This window comes from Chiloscyllium plagiosum, unplaced genomic scaffold, assembly GCF_037043375.1.
Source record: "Chiloscyllium plagiosum isolate Xiang-an unplaced genomic scaffold, Cpla_swu_hap1 HiC_scaffold_31, whole genome shotgun sequence".
In the NCBI taxonomy this organism is placed as follows: domain Eukaryota; kingdom Metazoa; phylum Chordata; class Chondrichthyes; order Orectolobiformes; family Hemiscylliidae; genus Chiloscyllium; species Chiloscyllium plagiosum.
Window position 1 is genome coordinate 40,042,879 of NW_028270169.1, and position 22,061 is coordinate 40,064,939.

General features: G+C 42.6%; 1 long non-coding RNA gene across 1 annotated transcript in view; it reads right to left on the minus strand.

The window, feature by feature from the left end:
* The window catches only part of LOC148141902 (uncharacterized), a 93,939-nt gene that overhangs the window by 33,419 nt on the left and 38,459 nt on the right, over positions 1 to 22,061 (minus strand). The window lies entirely within an intron of this gene.

A 22,061-nucleotide genomic window follows, 5' to 3' on the forward strand; every position in this document is an offset into this window, starting at 1 on the left:
GAGTAGACGAATCCCAGGCACAGGAGCCCCAAGGAGCCCTGCTATTCTGCTTCCATCTTGGTAGCTGTAGGAGAATATCCAGCACTGGTTGGCAACAACAACAGCCAGTGATGCTTCTATATTAGATTCCCCACAGTGTGGAAACAAGCCCTTCAGCCCAACCTTCGACCCTCCGAAGAGTAACCCACCCAGATCCATTTCCCTCTGACTAATGCACCTAACACTATGGGCAATTTAGCAGAGCCAATTCACCTGACTTACACATCTTTGGACTGTGAGAGGAAACTGGAGCACCCAGAGGAAACCTACACAAACACAGGGAAAATGTGCAAACTTCACACAGATAGTCACCCGAGGCTGGAATCGAACCTGGGTCTCTGGTGCTGTGAGGCAGCAGTGCTAACCACTGAGCCACCATGCCGCCCATGCAGTTATACAATGTGTAGAAAACAGTTCAGAGATCTGACCACTACGATTGTGAATGTTAACAATTTGGCCTGAATATTGCTCTTCATGGCTAAGTTGGGGTACATTGGGTTCTTTGGATGCATTTCCACTGGGAGACCTAATCAGATTAGGTCTGATTAGGTCACTGTTCCTTACCGAATATGCCTCATTATCTACCTACCTCACCCATGGTGTCTCTCATGTCCAATTCTATCCCCATCTTACCACATGCTGTACCTGGAACAACTTGCAGAGATCAGCTTAAAGACCAGCATCCCTGTGCCACCTTTAAAATGCAGCGATGTAACTCGGCAAGCACTGAGATTTTGAAGCTGCCCTGCTTGGTCAAGGACATTTACAACAATGTCTGAGAAGGGGGAGATAGTACCTTTTTCTCAGAGGATGAGTAGAGTAGGCCACGACACTAGAGAATGGCAGCCTGGTCTGAAGTTGCCACCTGGGTCACTGCCATCCCCACAGTGCAGAGGAATGGCTAGCAGTGTCTTAGGAATGTCAGTGACCTTTTCTGCTGTGCTAGGGGAGGAGCTACATTTTTCTCTCCAGTACAGCAGACTCACCCAGTCTCTGCCACTGCACCCAATTCTCACCAAGGCTACCACTCTCACTGTTCCCTGCAACATCTTCCTGTGGTCAATCTCAACACTGCTCCTCCAAAATCCCCTACAGGCTGCACGGCCTCTGAACAGCTTACTCACTTACTTGTGACATCACACCAGCATTTCCACTATCTCCACAGAAAACAGCCAGCTCCACCAGCCAACCAACTCCTTGACCTTTCAGGACTAAAGAGGTTTTAGAGGAAACATTGATAAGGCTGCCTCATGCACCCCACCAGCTCAGATACTGAGATCTCATGGGAATGTTAGCTTTATAGAGTGTGAGCACAATCTGGCGAGCTCCTCACAGAAACAGCTCCCCGTAGTTGCCCAAGGAAGAAATGCATCAGATGACTGGCATTCAGAGGTCTGCTAGAGACCAGTTACCTGTTCAGCCCCAGGCAGGAGAGGGCCCTCAGCAATCAGAGGCCTTGTCCTCACGCACAAGGAATGACAGACAGGGCCTCATTGTCCAGGCGCTGCAGCAGTGCAGTGAATCATATGCTGTCTGGCTGCATCCATGGACAGGTTTGCAGCTGCCATGCAGAGCCAGGCCCACACCCAGGGACAGCTGGAGAGGAACACATAAATCGAAAGGACTGAAGGTATGCTGGCAGGGGGCAGAGTATCTGGCAAGCACTCTGCCCTTCTTCACACCCAGAGGAGGAACCACACATAGCCCTCCTCAGAAGTCTCCATTCAGGACACTCCAAAGGTAACTGGCCCCTCCACCTTCACTCTGCCTGCCCCCTTCTGACCCTGACCCAAGGAGGGTCAGCTTATCTCTGACAAGAAAACCCTTGGCATGTCTGGCCTGTCCAGACACAAGCTGTCCCCAGGATCGACTGAACAGACCTCCAGGGCCACTGCTGAGAAGAGTCCCTCCACCCAGGCTGTGAAATAACAAACTACCCGAGGATGTAGTGGAGGAGAAAGGAAGCAGAAAACGTGTTGAGGCACTTTGATGGTACAGATGATGGTGCACTGTGTATTATTTGACACAGATTTTATAAATGGTACTGCTCTGACCTTGCATTTGGTTGCTTGGTTATCTGTGTAGTCCTGAACCTAACTGTCCAGCATGAGGCATAACTTATGGCCTTACAGGATGGATCATTGATTGAAGTGACTGTTGAGGGACAGCTACAGCATCTGGAAGCAAGAGGAAGTGGGCATACTACCCCTTATCCTTCAATATCATTCTTCCTTCCCTTGGCTTCTGTATTGATGTTGGTGTGAATGATGTGGTCAGCAATGTGTGAGGCAGGGAGCACACAGGAAGCCAATCCATTCAAATCCCAGGGATTAGATACCCCACAGGTCTGTGTCCTCTAAGAGCACGACTATAAGAGTAACCTTTTCCTTTAAATGGCCTGACATTGGTTTGTCTTGCAGACTCCTCCCTGACAGTTTGAGACACTTGCCCCTCCCGGACGGAGTTTGATCGCAGCCAGTTTCTTCCCTATCGCACACTTTCGATTTCCAGCCCAATGGAAGTCTACAGTGAGCTCTCCTCACTCAGTGACTTCCAGCATCCACCTGTACCTGTTGGTGAGTCTGCAAACGTCGAGATCCTCTTCCTAATAGCTCTATTTGTAAACACCTAGTTTTCACAACTCCCATGGCCCAGAGCACCCCCCCCCCCCCCCCCCCCCCCCCACCAACCCGTCTAGATCAGCCTGGACCTGCCCATCTTTTCCATATGGTGTAACCATGCCAGGTATGGTCATTCACTGACCCCCTTCCTTATTGAAGCCAGGGTAGTCCTTACTGTGGATGGGCTTCCCTCCTACATGACCCTTCCCCTTTCCACCCACACCATATCCCCCACCCTTGCAAATTCAGTAGTTCCCACTTCATTATTGTTATCATCCCACACCCCAGATTGCAGCCACAATCCCCAGCAATAACTCTCCAAGTCTCCTTCCGGTGGCTGTGGCATCTTTACCATATCCCTGGCACCCCCATTTTCTTTTGCTTCTGTGGTTGGAACTGAATGACTGACCATGGCCCATCTGTTTCAGCAACCTAACCACACAGCCCTGATAAGAATAGACCAGGCATCTACTGCCTGGGAACCTCTGTGCCAACTTAAGCCCTGCTCCATTGTGGAGATACAGAAGTGGTTATGAGCCACTGCCTGGACTGCAAAGCTACAGACCCCGTGATTGAGATCCCCCTGACCATGGTCCATTTCCAGGACTGGTATAGGGCACTGCCCTTAATTACTATGCCAAGATCCCCGATTGATGGGCACTACCTTGGACTTCGATGAGACTATTACCCTATTTGAGACATGGCTACTGTGTGGTGTGTTCGCTGTATAAGCTGCTGGCACATGGTGCGGTTGTAAGATTGACATTGCATATTGCCACACAGCAAGATATATGCCCCCTTGATTGAGGACTCCTGCCAACAAGGCAAATTGCCTGGTGCTATACCTGTGCTAATTGGCACCACAAGGCAAGGCACAGATGTTGTGAGCATACAGGTAGGCACGAATTAAGTGAGTGCTAAAAGAATATTATAGAGGCAAGTTAGACTGCTAATAAGGCATATTAATTAATAACAAGCAATAATCGCTCTCAATTGAGAAACATGCCACATTATTGTATAAAAGATGGAGTGAAATGTTCCTGACATCGAGATAGGTCTCCCTTAACTTCTCATCTGATTCTCCTACAAATCCTACCATAGCTCATGTTACACAGATCCCTGCCTAACCTTAATCCTATAAGGAGCCACTCATGGTGTCTCTTAACATGGGAGGGCCACTCTATAATCTCCCATGGAGGATGTGAGAACCATCAGGAACATGCCAATGGCACCTCACATCAGGCATTCATGTGAGCATCCTTTGCAGGTTTGGTGGAAGCTCAAGCATTTGAGCAGTCTCTGGGATATACAATGAACAGAATGTCTGATTGAATAGAAAAGACTCTTTGGTGGGAACAATCATCTTCTACAATATTGCCTTCCACAGATTACTCAAGTGGAAAAACTTTCAGCTCTGTGGGTGAGAGTGACATAACAGAACATTTCTGCACTTCTGCCCCTCCAAACTAATACCCACAGTGGCATCTCCAGGCTAGCTCTGCCAGATTGCTCTGGCAGCAGCTGAATTGGAGCAGACATTGGCCAAACCTCCTCACGCTGTTGAGCGTATGGAGACCATTGTCTATAAACAATGAGGCTCTGTACATAAGGAACAACAGCTATCTACCATCTGTGACTAGACCAGTAAGTAAGAACTTTGTTGGTGTAGCAGACTGAAGAAAACTTCTCTAAAGAATACGACCATTGGGGTGATCACCTGAATATGAAATACTTGGAGGATTTGGAATGCCACTGTTTGACTTTATTACCTTTGGAACTTTTATAATGGTTTAATGTGAGCCTCTAAGACGTTTTGCTCAGAATATCATTTTTAAATGGTTTGAATCTCCACAGCATAATGGAGAGAATGATGAAAATGGTGTCAATGGCTTTCTGCAGGAGCACTCTTTGTAAGTGGTCAGCAGGCAATGAGATGCTCAGAATGACTGAACTAAAAACTGAGCACTGATACCTCTTAGTACAAGGTGCTTAAGTTCAGTTGGTGGATGGCTGGTTTGCAATGCACCATGATGCCAGCAGTGTGGGTTCAATTCCAACACTGGCTGAACATACCACGAAGAACCCTCCTTCTCAATCTCTGCCATTGCCTGAGATATGATGACCCTCCGGTTAAACCACCACTGGTCATTTCAATATGATGAGAGAGCAGCCCTGTGGCCTGGTGGGATTTTTTGATTTTATCTGGGCAGGTTGGTTATAGCTTAGCTGGCTGATTTGTGATACAGACTGATTCCAAATGTGTGGGTTCAATTCCTGCACCAGCTGAGGTTAATATGGAGGACTCTCCCTCTGCATGAGACATGATGATCCTCAAGTTAAATCACCATCAGTCATCTCTCTCTCATGAGAGAGCAGCCCTACAATCTGGTCAGACTATGGTGACTGTACCTTACATTGCGGGTGCTCTGACTCTGCTTTTCTGACATTGGGATGAAGAAGCATTGTATTGGTGCTGCTTGGAAAAGGTTTAGTTCAAAGCTAATCCATGTTTTTGCTTAGAAGTGCTTGTTTCTGACACTGGGTATGGAAAATAGAAAAGTGCTTTATTCCTCAATGTTGGTTTTACAGAATTGAGCACAAAATTATCCAAGTGCACAAGTTTAATTCCTCAACACTTCTCCAAATGTAAGAATGAATAAAAGATTGCCTGTGATGAAATTTTGTCATTATTCTCCAGCCATGTACTTCATACAGTCAGCTGTGATATCATGTCTGTGACTTTCTTCCCCATATGGTTAAAATTAAGACAATTAATGAAGTAATGTTGAATTAACTCATCATGTTTGGCAATTTGAAGCCACCCTTTACAGGAAATATTCTGAAAATGCAACTCGCTAAAAATAAATCCTTCCTTATATTCACAATTTTCAGTTAAAGAATGTGGCATGTTGGGAGATCGTTACTTTATCCTCATTGATTTACTGACAAGCCTACTGTCAAGTTAAAATTGTCCACAAAGTTAAAATGCTAAATATACAAATTACCTTCTGGGTAATTCTGTACATTTTTCTTCCTTATGAAATTATAATTAATTCAACCAATAGAGTTTTCTTGGAACCTGACAGATTAGTTGATACATTCTTACTGGATAATAAGGTGAACACCCAGAAAGTAAATATAAATTATTCCAAACACAATGTTGAATTAAGGAATGTAACATGCTAAGATTTTTGTCTATATCAAACACACCTTGTAGATATGAGACATTTCTGCATTTTAATGAGGGGAATTTGCTCTCAATGCAAACATGAAAACCATTTGGACAGTAAGGTATAACAAATTGTGAAGAAATGATTAGAGACCAGTTAATAGTTCAGAAATAATTAGCATGATAAATGTACACAAGAGCCTTGAAATGTTCACCTTCTTCCTCAACCGATGATTCCCTAGCACCATTGTTGTTGGTGCCCTCAGCCGGGTTCGACCTATCACCCGTGCTTCGGCCCTCACCTCTTCCCTCCCACAACAGCGAAAGGTTCCCCTTGACATTAGCTACTATCCCTCCGGCATCTACATCCAGAGGATCATCAGTTGCCATTTCCACCACCTTCAGTGAGATGCTACCACCAGGCACATACTCCCCTCCCTTGCCAGCATTCTGGACATCCCTCCGGGACATCCACTTTTCAATCACTCTGAACAACCCCCACCCACAGCCTCATGGCACCTTTCCCTGCAACCGCAAAAGGTGCCTGTCCATTCTCTTTCTCCCTCCTCAGTAGCCAATGGCCAAAGCAGTGCTTTACGTGCACTTCACAAACTCAAGTCTAACACATTTGCTGCTCACAATGTGGTCTTCTCTACACTTATAAATCGAAACGTAGACTGGGTAATCACTTTGCAGAACACATACATTCTGTCTGCAGAAAAGATCCTGAGCTTCCAGTTGCCTGCCATCTCAGCACAATACTCAGGTCCCTGGCCAACATTTCAGTCTCAGGCTTGCTGCAGTCCTGTAGGGAAGCCCAACCCAAGCTGGAAGAACAGCACTTTATTTTCTGCGTGGGGGACCCTGTATCCCTCTGGACTCAATATCGAGTTCAATAATTTTAGGGCTTGAGCCATGTCCTTCCCCTAAATCCCCACACATCAGGACTTATTAAGACACAGTCAGCTACTACACACAACCCATTGTTAGCCACTAACTGTCCCCATTAATACCTATTCACCCTCCTAGCCAGATCGTTAACCAATCCTTTGTCTATCCAACTGTTCTTCTCTCTGTTTGGACTCTATCCCTCCCTATTGTTTACTCCTTACCCTCTTCCTCCATTCTATCTTCTGCATATAAACCAACATTTTTCCAGCTACCAGCAGTTCTGAGGAAGGGTCAATGGATCTGAAACATAAACTCTGGCTTTTCTCCACAGATGCTGCCAGACCTGCTGAACATTTTTAATAATTTCTGTTTTTTTCACAACAGTTGCATTGTGCAGACATTGGCCAAATCTCCTCACACTGTTGAGCATATGGTGACCATTGTCTATAAACAATGAGGATCTGTACATAAGGAATAACAGCCATCTACCAAATCTGACTAGACCAGTAAGTAAGAACTTTTTGGTGTAGCAGACTGAAGACAACTTCTCTACAGTATATGACCATTGTGGTGATCACCTGAATCAGAAATACTTGGAGGATAGTTGAATGTTTGGAATGCCACTGTTGGACTTTATTACCTTTGGGACTTTAGTAATGGTTTAATGTGAGCCTCTAAGACTTGCTCAGAATATCATTTTTAAATGGTTTGAATCTCACAGCATAATGGAGAGAATGATGAAAATGGTGTCAATGTCTTTCTACAGAAACACTCTTTGTAAGTGGTCAGCCGGCAATGAGATGCTCAGAATGACTGAACTAAAAACTGAGCACTGGTACTTCTTAGTACAAGGTGCTGAAGTTCAGTTGGCTGGATGGCTGGTTTGCAATGCAGCATGATGACAGCAGTGTGGGTTCAACTCCCACACTGGCTGAACATACCATAAGGAACCCTCATTCTCAACCTCTCCCATTGTCTAAGATATGGTGACCCTCAGGTTAAACCACCACTGGTCATTTCAATACAATGAGAGAGCAGCCCTGTGGCCTGTAGGATTTTTGATTTTTGCAGGTTGGTTATAGCTTAGCTGGCTGATTTGTAATACAGACTGATCCCAACTGTGTGGGTTCAATTCCTGCACCAGCTGAGATTACTATCAAGGTCTCTCCCTCAAACTCTCCCTCTGCATGAGACATGGTGACCCTCAAGTTAAATCACCACCAGTCATCTCTCTCTCATGAGAGAGCAGCCCTACAATCTGGTCAGACTATGGTGACTCTACCTTACATTGCGAGTGCCCTGGATGTGCTTTTCTGACATTGGGACAAAGATGCATAGTATTGGTGCTGCTTGGAAAAGCTTTAGTCCAAATCAGACCCATGTTTTTGTTAAAAAATGTTTGTGGCTGACACTGGGTATGAAAATTAGAAAAGTGCTTTATTCCTCAATGTTGGTGTTACAGAAATGAGCACAAAATTATCCAAGCTCTCAAATTCTACAGTCTCATTTATTTCCTCAGCACTTCCTCCAAATCTGTGATGGAATTTTGTCATTATTATCGAGCCATGTATTTCATGGTGCCAACTGTGAGCTCGATATCGCTGTCAACTGAAATTCTAAAAGATGCCAGAGGTGTCAAATGAACTGGTGATTCACTATTAGAAAAGTAAACTTATTCAGTACAGGGAAAAGAAAAATGTCCGTATGGCAGCTGTGATGATTAACACAATTAAAATAGTGTTGAACTAACTAAACATGTTAAGCAAGGAATGTGAAATGTTGGGAATTCCTTACTTTACCCTCATTGGTTTACAAGCTGATAAGCCTTTATCGAAAATAGTCCAGCCAAATCTCTCTCGAATGGAATATTTATATAAAGATCCTGAGACTGTAAGCAATTAAATGTTTATGTTATCTTAGAGCTACTGCATCTCAAGAACATACCAAAAAGGTTGCATTATTTCAATGATGACAGGCATTAGTTCAGAGATATTGAAATTCTAAAAAAACTCTGAGTGTGGAATTTTCCAGTCAGTGAGATGTGAGCAGCAGTGAGGAAGTTGGAAACTATGGACAGGATGAAATACAAATCAGAATCTCAATGTTGAAAAATATTTTTGAGGTATTCCCTCAAGCCTACAGTGACTTGAGAGTCTTGCTATTGAGTAACAACAACATTATTTCCAAGCATTTGCACTTCATCAGTACCCCAACTCATCTTATTTCAACACCACTTCCAATTATTGTCTCCTTCACCAAGAAATTAAACAGTGCAAATTCCCACCGTATGATTCATGGTGGGTACCTGGTAGGTTTAGGCTATTGAATGCTTAGCCTAACCATCATGCTTCTTCATCCCAATGTCTGCATTTTGCAGGGATATCATCCTCCTCAAACTTTTGGCAAACCACCAGCCTCATCATGTCACCATACCTACTCTCACACCTCAACTCTTCAACACATTACGATGGAGCTCAGGACATTGGTAACTTGTATGTTCTGCAAGACTGGGAGAAAGTGAGGACTGCAGATGCGGGAGATCAGAGTCGAGAGTGTGGTGCTGGAAAAGCAGAGCAGATCAGGCAGCATCCGAGGAGCAGGAGAATCAAGTTTCAGGGATAAGCCCTTCATCGGGAATGAGCTCAGCACGGGATGCATTTTATGGTTCATAGCTTGCTTTCTTAGTCTTACTTACTTTGTGCTGACTTACAGACTGCCAGCCTCTAGTCACTTCACATTACTTTTTTACTGCACACTCACTGATTTCAGCACTGATTCAGAGGCTGCCAGTCTCAGTAGCTTACATCGATTTTTAATACAAAGTTAGAGGCAAGCAGTTTGCTACGGTGGGGAACAGAGTGATGGCAATGGACATGTCACTGTGCAGTGCTGTGCCAATTTGATGGCACATCTGCATGTGCTGGCAGTTCATACCTCAAACACACTGCATATACAACAAGCAAATGTCCATGTGTGAGAGTCAAGGAAAGCAGTACTAGTGAAGTGAAGGACTTTGCAATCAGGAGTATCACCACAGCTGGGCAAGGGGCTTGTTTGATTCCACTACAGGATTTGGCAGTCAGTCTGTTGTTTGGTCCCATCAGAGTCCAGGTATCCATCTCTTTGCAGTCTACAGCTTGGATCATCATCAGTCCTTCAGATCAAGTACAATTATTTCAGAGATTACAGATAGTTGGTTCGTGGTAGTGTGGAACCATCCATGCTAGGGCTGGGCAAGGCTAGTCAGGACTATCTGCTAGACCATGGTCAGCGCTGGTCGTTTAGTCACTACTGTTCTGGAGGCAGTCTATGGAACCCTGGGAAATATGGCCAGCTGAGGTCTGGAGATGGGCTTCATCATATTGGCTTGCTGAGGGAATGGTTAATTGTTTAACATTCTGTTGGTAATCTTGAGAACAGCCCCTAGTTGGTGCAGAGGACAAGTGGATCTTGTTATATTTGCATTCCCTGACTGATCATGGTCACCTCCTGGACAGAATTTGATGAGCCTCTTGGCTGGCATTGGTACTACCCCGTGACTGACCTTAGCCCTCTTCTCCCAGGACTGCTCCCCTTTGTCTTTCTTATCAATTGCAGTATGTCCTGGACCTTTTGTGTGTGGCTGACTCAATGTTTCATTATCCACCTGATTGAATGGTTGATTGTGAAATCATTCAAGGATATCAAATATAGACAGATTACATGTCATACTGACCATGGGGATAAAAGCAACAGTGAGACAATTCCAGCACCACTCCAATCTTGACTCTAACCTCCAGCATCTGCAGTCCTCACTTTCACCTAACAAACTGACATTGTATGGTGCTAAGATTAGGTATCTGTTGAGGCTTCAGCCAGCATATCATATCTGGGTGCTGTGCTGTGTCTCATGATAGCCAACAGCTTCTTAGGAATCCTGAAGAATCTCCTTTTGATACTTCTTTTCAGGTGAAAGAGAAATATTTTAAAAGGACGGGCAACTATTTTACATAGGGAGTGGTTTATGTGTGGAATGAACTTCCAGAGCAAGTGGTAGATGTGGGTACAGTTACAATGGTTAAAAAATATTTGAATAAATGCATGAATAAAAAAGTGTTTAGAGGGAAATGGACCAAGTGCAGGTAAGTGGGAATAGTTTAGTTTGGGATTATGGTCGGCATGGACTGGTTGGACCGAAGGGTACTATATGATTTATGACCGTACGAGTAACTCCATGTTTCAGAGTGCACATGGACTGCTAAGTTGCTCTGAAATGTTTCAGCATCCTCTGGAGTAGAGTTGAACTTGACAGATTTAGAGCTTATCTCAACAGACCGATATGCTGTGAGAGAGAGTGGACATATGAACTGTCCAGTAGTGTGTATCCTTGAAAATCTGACAGATAAAGTGAACCATCCCCTACAATGATTTGTGAAAACATCGCTTTCTAGTTTCACTTGTCAAAAAAGTGTAAGTGTGCAATGATGTGGGAAATCTTGCAAAATCCCTGAACATTGTGACTAGTCTCAATGGTGTCCATGTTAACATGCAACACCTTAGCTGCTGTCCTTAACATTATGAACAAGGAACAAGATTTGGCCTTTCAATCCTGCTCCACTATTCCAAAAAATGGCATCATCACTGATGTAAATTCAGCTTCAACTCTAGATTTCTTATTTTTATCCTATGACCTCTAGTTCTAGACCCTTGAACAAGAGGAATCATCCTTTCCACACATCCACTCAGTATCTTATATGTTTGAATTAAGTCAATTCTGCCTCTTCGAAACTCAGAGGATACAGATTTAGCCTGTTATAGTTCTTAATGTTTGAGGCTATCTGCAGTTAAGGAGTCAATAGCTTGTCACAGAGAAGCAATGCTTGGTCATTTCAACTTCTTTCATCCTGAGGATCTATAAAGAGACTGCCCATCTTTCACTTATCATTTGAAGATGAGAGCATCTCAAACAGGTCTGACAGTAAAAATTACATTAGGGTGGACATTTAATCAGTGCCAATAGTTACAAAAGTGAAAGTTTATTTACAATCATGTCTCAACTCCCTCTACATCTAAGTGTAGTCCTGACTTCAGCAGCAAAGGTGGATGGAATCTCCTTTGTGATTTTTCCTGTTGGCTGGAAAACTTAGGGGTTATCCCCAGTTGGCTGAGAGTCTCCAGCTCAGACACACACTCGCTCTCCTTCATTTGAATTTCTGAAATCTTAAGGATCACAGGCAGTGGAGAAGGCAAAGGGCTGAACATTCCTCTAAAGTATCTTGAGAGGAAGCTTCTGGAGACACTGTCTGATGTTCCTCCTCCTCCCTGTTGGTGCCTCTTGAGGAAGAGGCAACTGGAGTAGGCTTGAGGTCCTTTGTCTCCCACATACATTGTCATTGATGCTGAGCAATTATGGCTGGTGAAATGAAGTATAGGTCCATGCATAAATCTAGAAGACACCGAGTGTGCTGGAACTGATTCTGTAAGGCAATCTTCTTCCTGTCCAATGTTCTTTGGCCCAGTTTACTGAGTGCCTCTCACAAAAGTGCCTGGTGTTGCTGTGCCTTCCTGTGCTTGGGTGTGTCTTCTGCCTAGGGCTGAGCAGGCACCAGATCTCTGGCAGTCTTCGAAGTGCCAAACGTCTGGGGAGTTTCTCTCTGTGAAGATATGGTAGTGATGTGTTCACCAAACTGTGCTTCTAAGTCTAAACTAAATAAGGAACCAATGTAGGTGGAAGAGTCGAAGCCGGTGGAGAGTGTAGGTAAAGGCCTTGCTGGTGCATCCTCTGAGAGCTGATTGACCTCTTCCTCAGAGGTGGAGGTAGGACTGAAAATCTCTGGCATTGCCCACTTTGAAAAGGCTCGCTGAGTGCAACTACTGCCTCCGTATGAGAGGAAATCAATTGTCTAAGAGGGATAAAAGCTGTGGACATTAAGAATACATTTGCAGTGGTGTTAATGGGAAAGCAGTGCAGCACAGCACAGTAAGGCTTTTTCAACTGGTTTATCATTGAGGACTCCTTGACCCTATATCAGTAGTCACGCTCTCTGGCTAATTCCAATACTTTCTCTTCACATGCAGTATGGTATGATAAAGGTGGGTTTTCCAATCTGTTGTACTTAAGGAACGTTCACTTACATTTCTGCAATTCAGCTGCAAAAGCCCCTGTTAAGAAGTATTTCAAATTTCTCAACACAATTCCTCTGGACATACAGTATAAATCTATAAAAGCAATGATAAAAGTTCACGGACAACTTTCAATTTGCCTGGCGGGGAAAGGATAACGTTTCTATGGTGTCATTTGGACTGGGAAAATTGAATTTGGTACTGCACATTGAGGGTTTGGTTGCAATCACAGCCATCTGAGGGTGACTTGAATGTTTGTGTTTGTGGCTGACAGTGGGTGTGTAAAGTAGAAAGAAGTTTTCATTTCTTAGCTTCCTTCAGCTGAACACAAAATTCTCTGAGCACACACACACACATTTAACATTCTTGTTTATTTTCACAGCAATTTTCAAATATAAAATTTATCAGAAGATTGATTGTTGTGAAGCATTCTGTTATTATTCTTTACTATATTCCACACAGAATATGGTGGTGACTGGTGAAGACTTCAAGTTCTGTACTAATCAGGCATCGTGACCTAAACACTTTTTAACTTTGAATGCGGAATGGGCAATGACTGTATTGCATTGGCAGAGCATGAAAATAGAAATTCTAATTGGGAGAGATTTCAGTTAACTCACTATCATAAACTAGCACACAAATTTCAAATTGTCCACACAGTTAAAATGTTTCTTCGAGATAATTCTGTAAATTTTTCTTCCTTACATGACGATAAGTACTGAAATTGATAGTGTTTTTGGAACCTGACAGGTTAGTTGACAATTCTTACTGGATAAGCACGTGTGGGTGGCACGGTGGCCCAGTGGTTAGCACTGCTGCCTCACAGCGCCAGAGTCTGGGGTTCAATTCCCGCCTCAGGCGACTGACTGTGTGGAGTTTGCACATTCTCCTCGTGTCTGCATGGGTTTCCTCCAGGTGCTCCGGTTTCCTCCCACAGTCCAAAGATGTGCAGGTTAGGTGAATTGGCCATACTAAATTGCCCGTAGTGTTAGGTTAGGGGTATGTGTGGGTTGCGCTTCGGCGGGTCGGTGTGGACTTGTTGGGCCGAAGGGCCTGTTTCCACACTGTAATGTAATCTAAAAGTAATGTAATCTAAAAAAAGGTGAACAGCCAGAAGGTAAATATAAATTGTTCTATACACAATGGTGAGTTCAGGAATGTAGCAGGATATGATTTTGAATCAAGTCCATCGCCATAGCTGATTGCTTATTTTGTCTATATCAAACACATCTGGTTGTTAGGTGACATTTCTGCATATCAATGAGGGGAATTTGCTCTCAACCATCTTGTTTCAAAAACAAACTTAGATACTATTTTGGACAGTAAGGCATTACAAATGGTGAAGAATAGATTAGAGACCAGTTAACAGTCCAGAAATGGAGAGCACGATAAATATACACAAGAGTTGTGTAGCACGGACATTTTGATAAACAATTAACCTGCTGCACTTACGAACTACACAGTCAACACGGAAAATTCATTTCAAAGATTATTGGATGCACCCACGCTACCCATGGTGTCTAATGGTTGCAAGCATGATGCCGGAGGGGGAGTATTGGAGGGCTACAGCGCAATTTAAAGGCCCCCAGAAATTCTAAAGTGGGAGGAGCATTTTGCCTGGAAAAACTGTCAGGGTACCTGATAGTCAAATTGCTGTCATACGTTTAGGTCACGATGCCTGATTAGTACAGAACTTGAAGTCTTCACCAGTCACCACCATATTCTGTGTGGAATATAGTAAAGAATAATAACAGAATGCTTCACAACAATCAATCTTCTGATAAATTTTATATTTGAAAATTGCTGTGAAAATAAACAAGAATGTTAAATGTGTGTGTGTGTGTGCTCAGAGAATTTTGTGTTCAGCTGAAGGAAGCTAAGAAATGAAAACTCCTTTCTACTTTACACACCCACTGTCAGCCACAAACACAAACATTCAAGTCACCCTCAGACGGCTGTGATTGCAACCAAACCCTCAATGTGCAGTACCAAATTCAATTTTCCCAATCCAAATGACACCATAGAAACGTTATCCTTTCCCCGCCAGCCAAATTGGAAGTTGTCCGTGAATTTTTATCATTGCTTTTATAGATTTATACTGTATGTCCAGAGGAATTGTGTTGAGAAATTTGAAATATTTCTTATCAGGGGCTTTTGCAGCTGAATTGCAGAAATGTAAGTGAACGTTCCTTAAGTACAACAGATTGGAAAACCCACCTTCATCATACACCACACTGAATGTGAAGAGAAAGTATTGGAATTAGCCAGAGAGCGTGACTACTGATATAGGGTCAAGGAGTCCTCAATGATAAACCAATTGAATAAGCCTTACTGTGCTGTGCTGCACTGCTCTCCCATTAACACCACTGCAAATGTATTCTTAATGTCCACAGCTTTTATCCCTCTTAGACAATTAATTTCCTCTCATATGGAGACAGTAGTTGTACTCAGCGTGCCTTTTCAAAGTGGGCAATGCCAGAGATTTTCAGCCCCACCTCCACCTCTGAGGAAGAGGTCAATCAGCTGTCAGAGGATGCACCAGCAAGGCTTTCACCTCCACCGGCTTCGACTCTTCCACCTACATGGGTTTCTTATCTAATTTAGACTTAGAAGCACAGTTTGGTGAACACATCACTACCACATCTCCACAGCTGGTTAAGACAGAAATTCCCAGGCGTTCAACAAGAACCTTGGGTTCATGTCACACTACAGGTGACCTGATTGTACTTGCACTATACACACACACACTCCTACAGACCCATACATTCACGCAGACCCTCTCTCATATGCTCACACGTACATTCAGACATGAACCCTCTCACAGACTTTTACCCCTTCACACTCTCACTCATACACATACACTCATAACCCCCAATGCCCCACACACATACCCACATGCACGCATACACATGTAAGTTTGTGCGGTGAATTTGTACTTGCAGAATTACATTTTACTTTGCTCCAAAACTGCATGAATCCATGTAAGATTGTGTAAATCCATTTTTTAGATGAGAATCAGTCTGACCATTGTGGCACAAACAGCCTCACACAGGGCAGCTCACACCTTCAATACCTTATCTGGGCCGACATGACACCAATTGTTAAAGTTCACTTGAGAATGTAAGTTTTAAATGTGTTGTGATTTACATATGAAAGAACTGAAACCAACATGTCCCTTCTAAAAGATGAGAGACTTAACAAACAATCCAGGTCTTTTTCAATATATAATTTCAATTTCATTACATTATTTATTTTGCTATAAATTCTGTTTTACAATCTTATACTCCATAATCACCTGAAGAAGAAGCAGCGCTTCAAAAGCTAGTGCTTCCAAATAAACCTATTGGATATAACCTGGTGTTGTGTGATTTTTAACTTTGTCTTCCCTTTACTCTAAGGCTGTGCCTTGGATCCTAGTCTCTCCTACAAATGGAAACATTTTCCCAACATCTACTCTGTCCAGGCCATTCAGAATTATGTATGTTTCAATTAGATCCCTCCTTATCCTTCTAAACTCCATCGAGTATACACTCAAAGGCCTTAAATATTTCCTCATATGTTAAGCTTTTCCTTCCTGGGTCCATTCTTGTGAATCTCCTCTGAATACGCTCCAGGGCAAGTACATCCTTCCTGAGATATGGGGCCCAAAATTGCAAACAATACTCCAAATGTGGTCTGACTAGAGCCTTATAGAGCCTCAGAAGTACATCTGTGCTTTTATATTCAAGTCGTCTTGAAATAAATGCCATCATTGCAATGGCCTTCCTCAGTACTGACTCAACCTGCCAGTTAACCATGAGAGAATTCTGCACTAGAACTCTCAAGTCTCTCTGCACTTCAGACTTCTGAATTTTCTCCCCATTTAGAAAACAGTCCATGCCTCTATTCTTCCTACCAAAGTGCATGCCCTCACACCTTCCCACGTTGTACTCCATCTGCCACTTCCTTGCCCACTCTTCTAACCAGTCCAAATCTTTCTGCAGCCTCCCTGCCTCCCAATGCTCCCTGTCTCTCCAACTATTTGTATCATCTGCAAACTTAGCCAGAATGCCCTCAGTTCCTTTATCTAGTTTGTTAATGTATAAAGTGAAAAGTTGTGGTCCCAACATCACTTGTAACAGGCTGCCATCCTGAGAAGGACTCTTTTATCCCCACTCTCTGCTTTCTGCCAGACAGCTAAGCTTGTATCCATGCTAACATGTTGCCTCTAACACCATGAGCCCTTATCATAGTCAATAGCCTCCTGTGCAACACCTTGTCAAAGGCCTTCTTGAAGTCCAGGGAGATATCCATGTCTGCTGTTGTACAGTTTTTACTGTCAGATTGCTTAAATCACAACCATGTGAGAGATTATCAGCCTCTTAAAATATCCTGAGAATTTCCAGTTATCAAGCATTGCTTATCTATCAGACCATCAAACATAGTTGCAAAAACAGGGCATTCAGTCCATCTAACATGCTCCACTATTCATCGTGATCATGGCTAATCTGACAATCCTCAAGTCCACTTTGCTGCAATTTCCCCATAACCTTTGATTCTCTTACAGATTAAAATCTATCTCAGCCTTTAATGATTCAACAGTCAACAGTCTTCTGGAATAAAGAATTCCACAGATTCATTGTTCTTGCAGAGAAGAAATTCCTCCTCAGCTCTATCTTAATCCCTTATGCTAAGATTACGCTGTCTGGTACTAGATTCTCCCATAAGGGGAACCAACCTTTTCCTACCTATCCGGTCAGTTCCCCAAAGAGTCTTGTAGGTTTCAGTAAGGTCACCTCTCATCCTTGTATATTCCAGCGAGCACAGGCCCAACCTACTCAAGCTCTCCTCATAAAATAATCCCTCCATACCTGGTATCAGCCAAGTCAACATTCTCAGAACTGCCTCCAATGCCGGAATATCTTTCCTTAGATATGGGACCAGAATGTTTCACAGCATTCCAGTCATGATCTGACTCATGCCTTGAATATGTTTCAGCAAAACCATCCTTCTTTTATATTCCATTCCCTTTAACATAAAGGCCAACAATTCATTTGCCTTTTCTATTACTCACTGAACTTGGAAGTGAGTTTTTTGTGATGCATGAACGAGAACTCCCAAATCCCTCTGTTCCATAGCTTTTTACTGTCTTTCTTTATATAAATAATACTTAGCTCATCTATTCCTGCGAAAGTGCATAACTTCATACTTACTCACATTATATTCAACCTGACAAGTTTTTGCCCACTCACTTAAACAGTCTACAGCTCTCCGTCGGCTCTTTGTGTTATCCGAACCAATTGCCTTCTCAGATAGTTTTGGCTATGGTATAGTCACTTTCTCCATTCAACTAATTCGTATATGTTGTAAATAATTGTTACCCCAGCACTGATCCATGTGACATATCATTGTCATTCCTAAAATGATACCCCTCCCACCTTATCCCAACTCTCTTTCTTCTATTCATTAGCCAATCCTCTATCCATGCTGACAGGCTACCACCAATACCATGGGAACTTCTTAAATTGCCTGATGTGCAATACCTTCTCAAATACCTTTTGAACATCTAAATATATCCACTTCTTTCCTGCTTGCTACCTCTTCAAAGAATTCCAGTAAATTTGTCAAGCATGACTCCACTCATGAAGGCATGTTGACTACTTGATCATGTTGTGTATTTCTAAATGCTCGGCCTTTATAATAGACTCTAATTTTTCCCAACAACAAACATGAAGCCAACTGGCCTATAGTAACTTGCTGTCTCCTTCCTTTCTTAAACAAAACTCTTACATTGGCAGATTTACCTCCCCTCCCCCCCACACCCCCCAACCCCAAACCTCTGGGGCTTTTCCAGAATCAAAGAGTTCCTGAAAGATTACTACCAATGCACCCACTAACTGTAGCTACTTCCTTTAATATCCTAGAATGCACAATATCAGATACAGAGGTTTTATCAGTCTTTAGCCACATTGGTTTCCTTAGCTTGTTTTCTCCAGTGACAGTTAATGAACTCATTTTCTCCCCTCCTTTTGTTCTTTGAATTTTTAATAATTTTGGGATGCTATTTGCGTCTTCTACTGTGAGGACTGAAGCAAAGTGTATATTCAATCTCTCTGTCACTTTCTTGTTCCACATTCTTTTTCCTCCGCTTCGTTCTTGAAGGGATCTATGTTCACCTTGGCTTCTCTTTTCCTTGTTATATACTTCTAGAAGCTCCTACTAACTGTCTTGATATTCCTTAGAAGTTTACACTTGAAGTTTATTTTCTTCCTCTTTTGTTTTGGTTGTCTTTTGTTTGTTTTCAGAACTCTCCCAATTTTCTGGTTTACATTACATCTTTTTTCTTTCAATCGGGTGGTAACTTTAACTGCCTCGGTTGACCATGGTTTGCTAATTCCTTTTGTAGAATTCTTCTTCCTTATTGGAATATGAACTCACTGTGAGCCATCAATCTTTTCTTAAAAGGCTGCCATTGTTCCTCAACTGTCTTTGCTGCTAAACCCCTTCCACAGTCCACAGCAATCAACTATGTAAATTTCTTCATAATTAATCTTTGCACAGTTGTTTCTGGCCCAGGTTTATCACTCTCAAACTGAATGCTAAATTCTACCATGTTATGGTCACCATTTTCAATGGGATCTTTTACCTTGTCCTCATTTATTGAACGTGCCTCATTATACATCAATAGATCCAACATAGATCCATTATACATCAACAGATCCCTGGTTGGATCCACAACATATTGTTCTAGGAAACTGTCCTGAATACACACTATGAATTCTCTGACAATCTGACTATTCCAAACTACATGAAGATGAAAGTCACCCATGATTAATATACTGACTTTTTTTAACATGCCCTCATTATATCCTGATTTATTGTCTGTCCTGCCATAGAGCTGCTCTTAGGAGACCTATAGACCACTCTTACCAGAATATTCTTCTACTTTTTGTTTCTTAACTTTCACCCATATGAATTCTACAACTTCCACTTTAACACCAGTTCTTGCTAGCATTCCTATTCTGCCCTGTCATGCTGTCCCACTACTGTTTCCTTCCTGCCTGTCCTTTCAAAAAGTCACATTTCTGAATATTTACTTACCAGCCTTGATCTCCTTGTAACCATGTTTGTGAGATGGCGATAAGATTATACCCGTTAACCTGTCTCTGTGTGGTGAATTAATCTATTTTGTTCCACACACTATGCACATTCAAGTAAACGGATATTAATTTTGCCCTTTTACGATTATTTCCCTTTAGACCCTATTTACTGGTGTTTTTCTATATTTGCACACTCTGTCCCTTCCTATCATACTCTGCTAATTATTATGCAAGTAGCTGCCCTTTAATTCAGTAACATTTTCTTGCTTTGTAAGCCTAAATTTCCCATCTTCCAAACCATAATGCAACAGAGCACAAATTCTCCAAACATGTAAACTTAGTAATCTTGTTCATTTAGTAGTTTTCCCAGTGCTAAAGTGACTAAAATATTATTTGCATTGGAACTTTCTGTTATTATTCTTTGTTGTTTTCCCTATTGGGCAGGGTGACTGGTAAAGACCATTGTTTTGTGCCATTCATACATTGCATGGATCAGCTGTCACCTGGATATGGAACTGGAGACATTTGACTTTGTGCAGTATTGTAGAATCAGATTAGATTAGATTACTTACAATGTAGAAACAGGCCCTTTGGCCCAACAAGTCCACACCGACCCTCCGAAGAGCAACCCATCCAGACCCATTCCTCTACATTTACCCCTTCACCTAACACTACGGGCAATTTAGCATGGCCAATTCACCTAACCTGCACACCTTTGGATTGTGGGAGGAAACCAGAGCACCCGGAGGAAACCCATGCAGACACGGGGAGAATGTGCAAACTGCACACAGACAATTGCCTGAGGCAGGAATTGAACCCGGGTCTCTGGCGCTGTGAGGCAGCAGTGCTAACCACTGTGCTCACCATTATCGATGATAATGAATGGAGAGTTGTGAAATAGACTGCCAATCAACTATTACCATTTTAAGCTGAAAATGTGTTGCTGGAAAAGCGCAGCAGGTCAGGCAGCATCCAAGGAACAGGAGAAACGTCGATTCTCCTGTTCCTTGGATGCTGTCTGACCTGCTGCGCTTTTCCAGCAACACATTTTCAGCTCTGATCTCCAGCATCTGCAGCTCTCACTTTCTCTCGAAGATTATTACCATTTTAACCCCACCCAAAAAGTAAAATGAAGTTCCACTAGATTCCAATTCAATGCTGGTAACATTAAATATTTCCTTCTTTGAAATTCTTTTGAGTTTTCTTCCTCATATTAGTAGAAGTGATAAGTATTGAATGAAACATGTTATTTTAAACATTCCTTACTGGAGCCACTGAAAAGCCACAAGACCAAACAATAAATCATATCTTTCCATTCTGCCTTTCAAAGGAATGTGCCACTGAGTTTTTTTTAATCAGGTCCATCACTTTGTATTTTTATGACAATGCCACAAATCATTCAGGACGAACTTGCTAACATTTGAATGTCCACCTCCAATGTCTCTGTTTGAATGGATCATGACCTGAAATTCATCAGGTTATGTCTTAACATTTTCAGGATATAAACAGAATTCTGGGTATAAACAGTTGAAGATTACTGTCTATCATCTGCAAATACAGGAAGCTTTGGACAGGAAATTTGGACCTCCAGAATAATGATTAAGATCTATTATCATGAGTAGTCACACAGGAATGGGATGAATTTTTGTTTTGCCTTTGTCATAGAGATGCTCGAATGAATCTACTAGATTTAGCCCTTTTGAATTGCTCTTATGGCCAATCCACAGCCTCTGGAGGAACGTGTGCTTTGCCTACACTCCTTTTGGATATGCAGTACATAAAATCATAAGAAGGAGCAGAATCAGGCCATTCAGCCCATCTAATCTGCTCTACCACTTGATCATACCTTTCTCCTACCTTCTCCCTGACACCAATGATCCCCTTACAAATCAAGAACCGATATATATTTGTCTTAAAGACACTCAATGATTTGTCCTCCACAGCTTGCTGTGGCAATGAGTTTGACAGATTAACCACCCTTTGCCTGGAGAAATTCCTCCTCATCTCAATTCTAAATGTCACTCCATTCTGAGGCTGTGCCCTCAAATCCTAGCCTCCCCTACCAATAGAAACACTTTATCCATTCCACGCTGTCCAACCACACAGTATTCTATAAGTTTCAAAGAGATTCCCCACATCCTTCTAAAATCCATCGAGTAT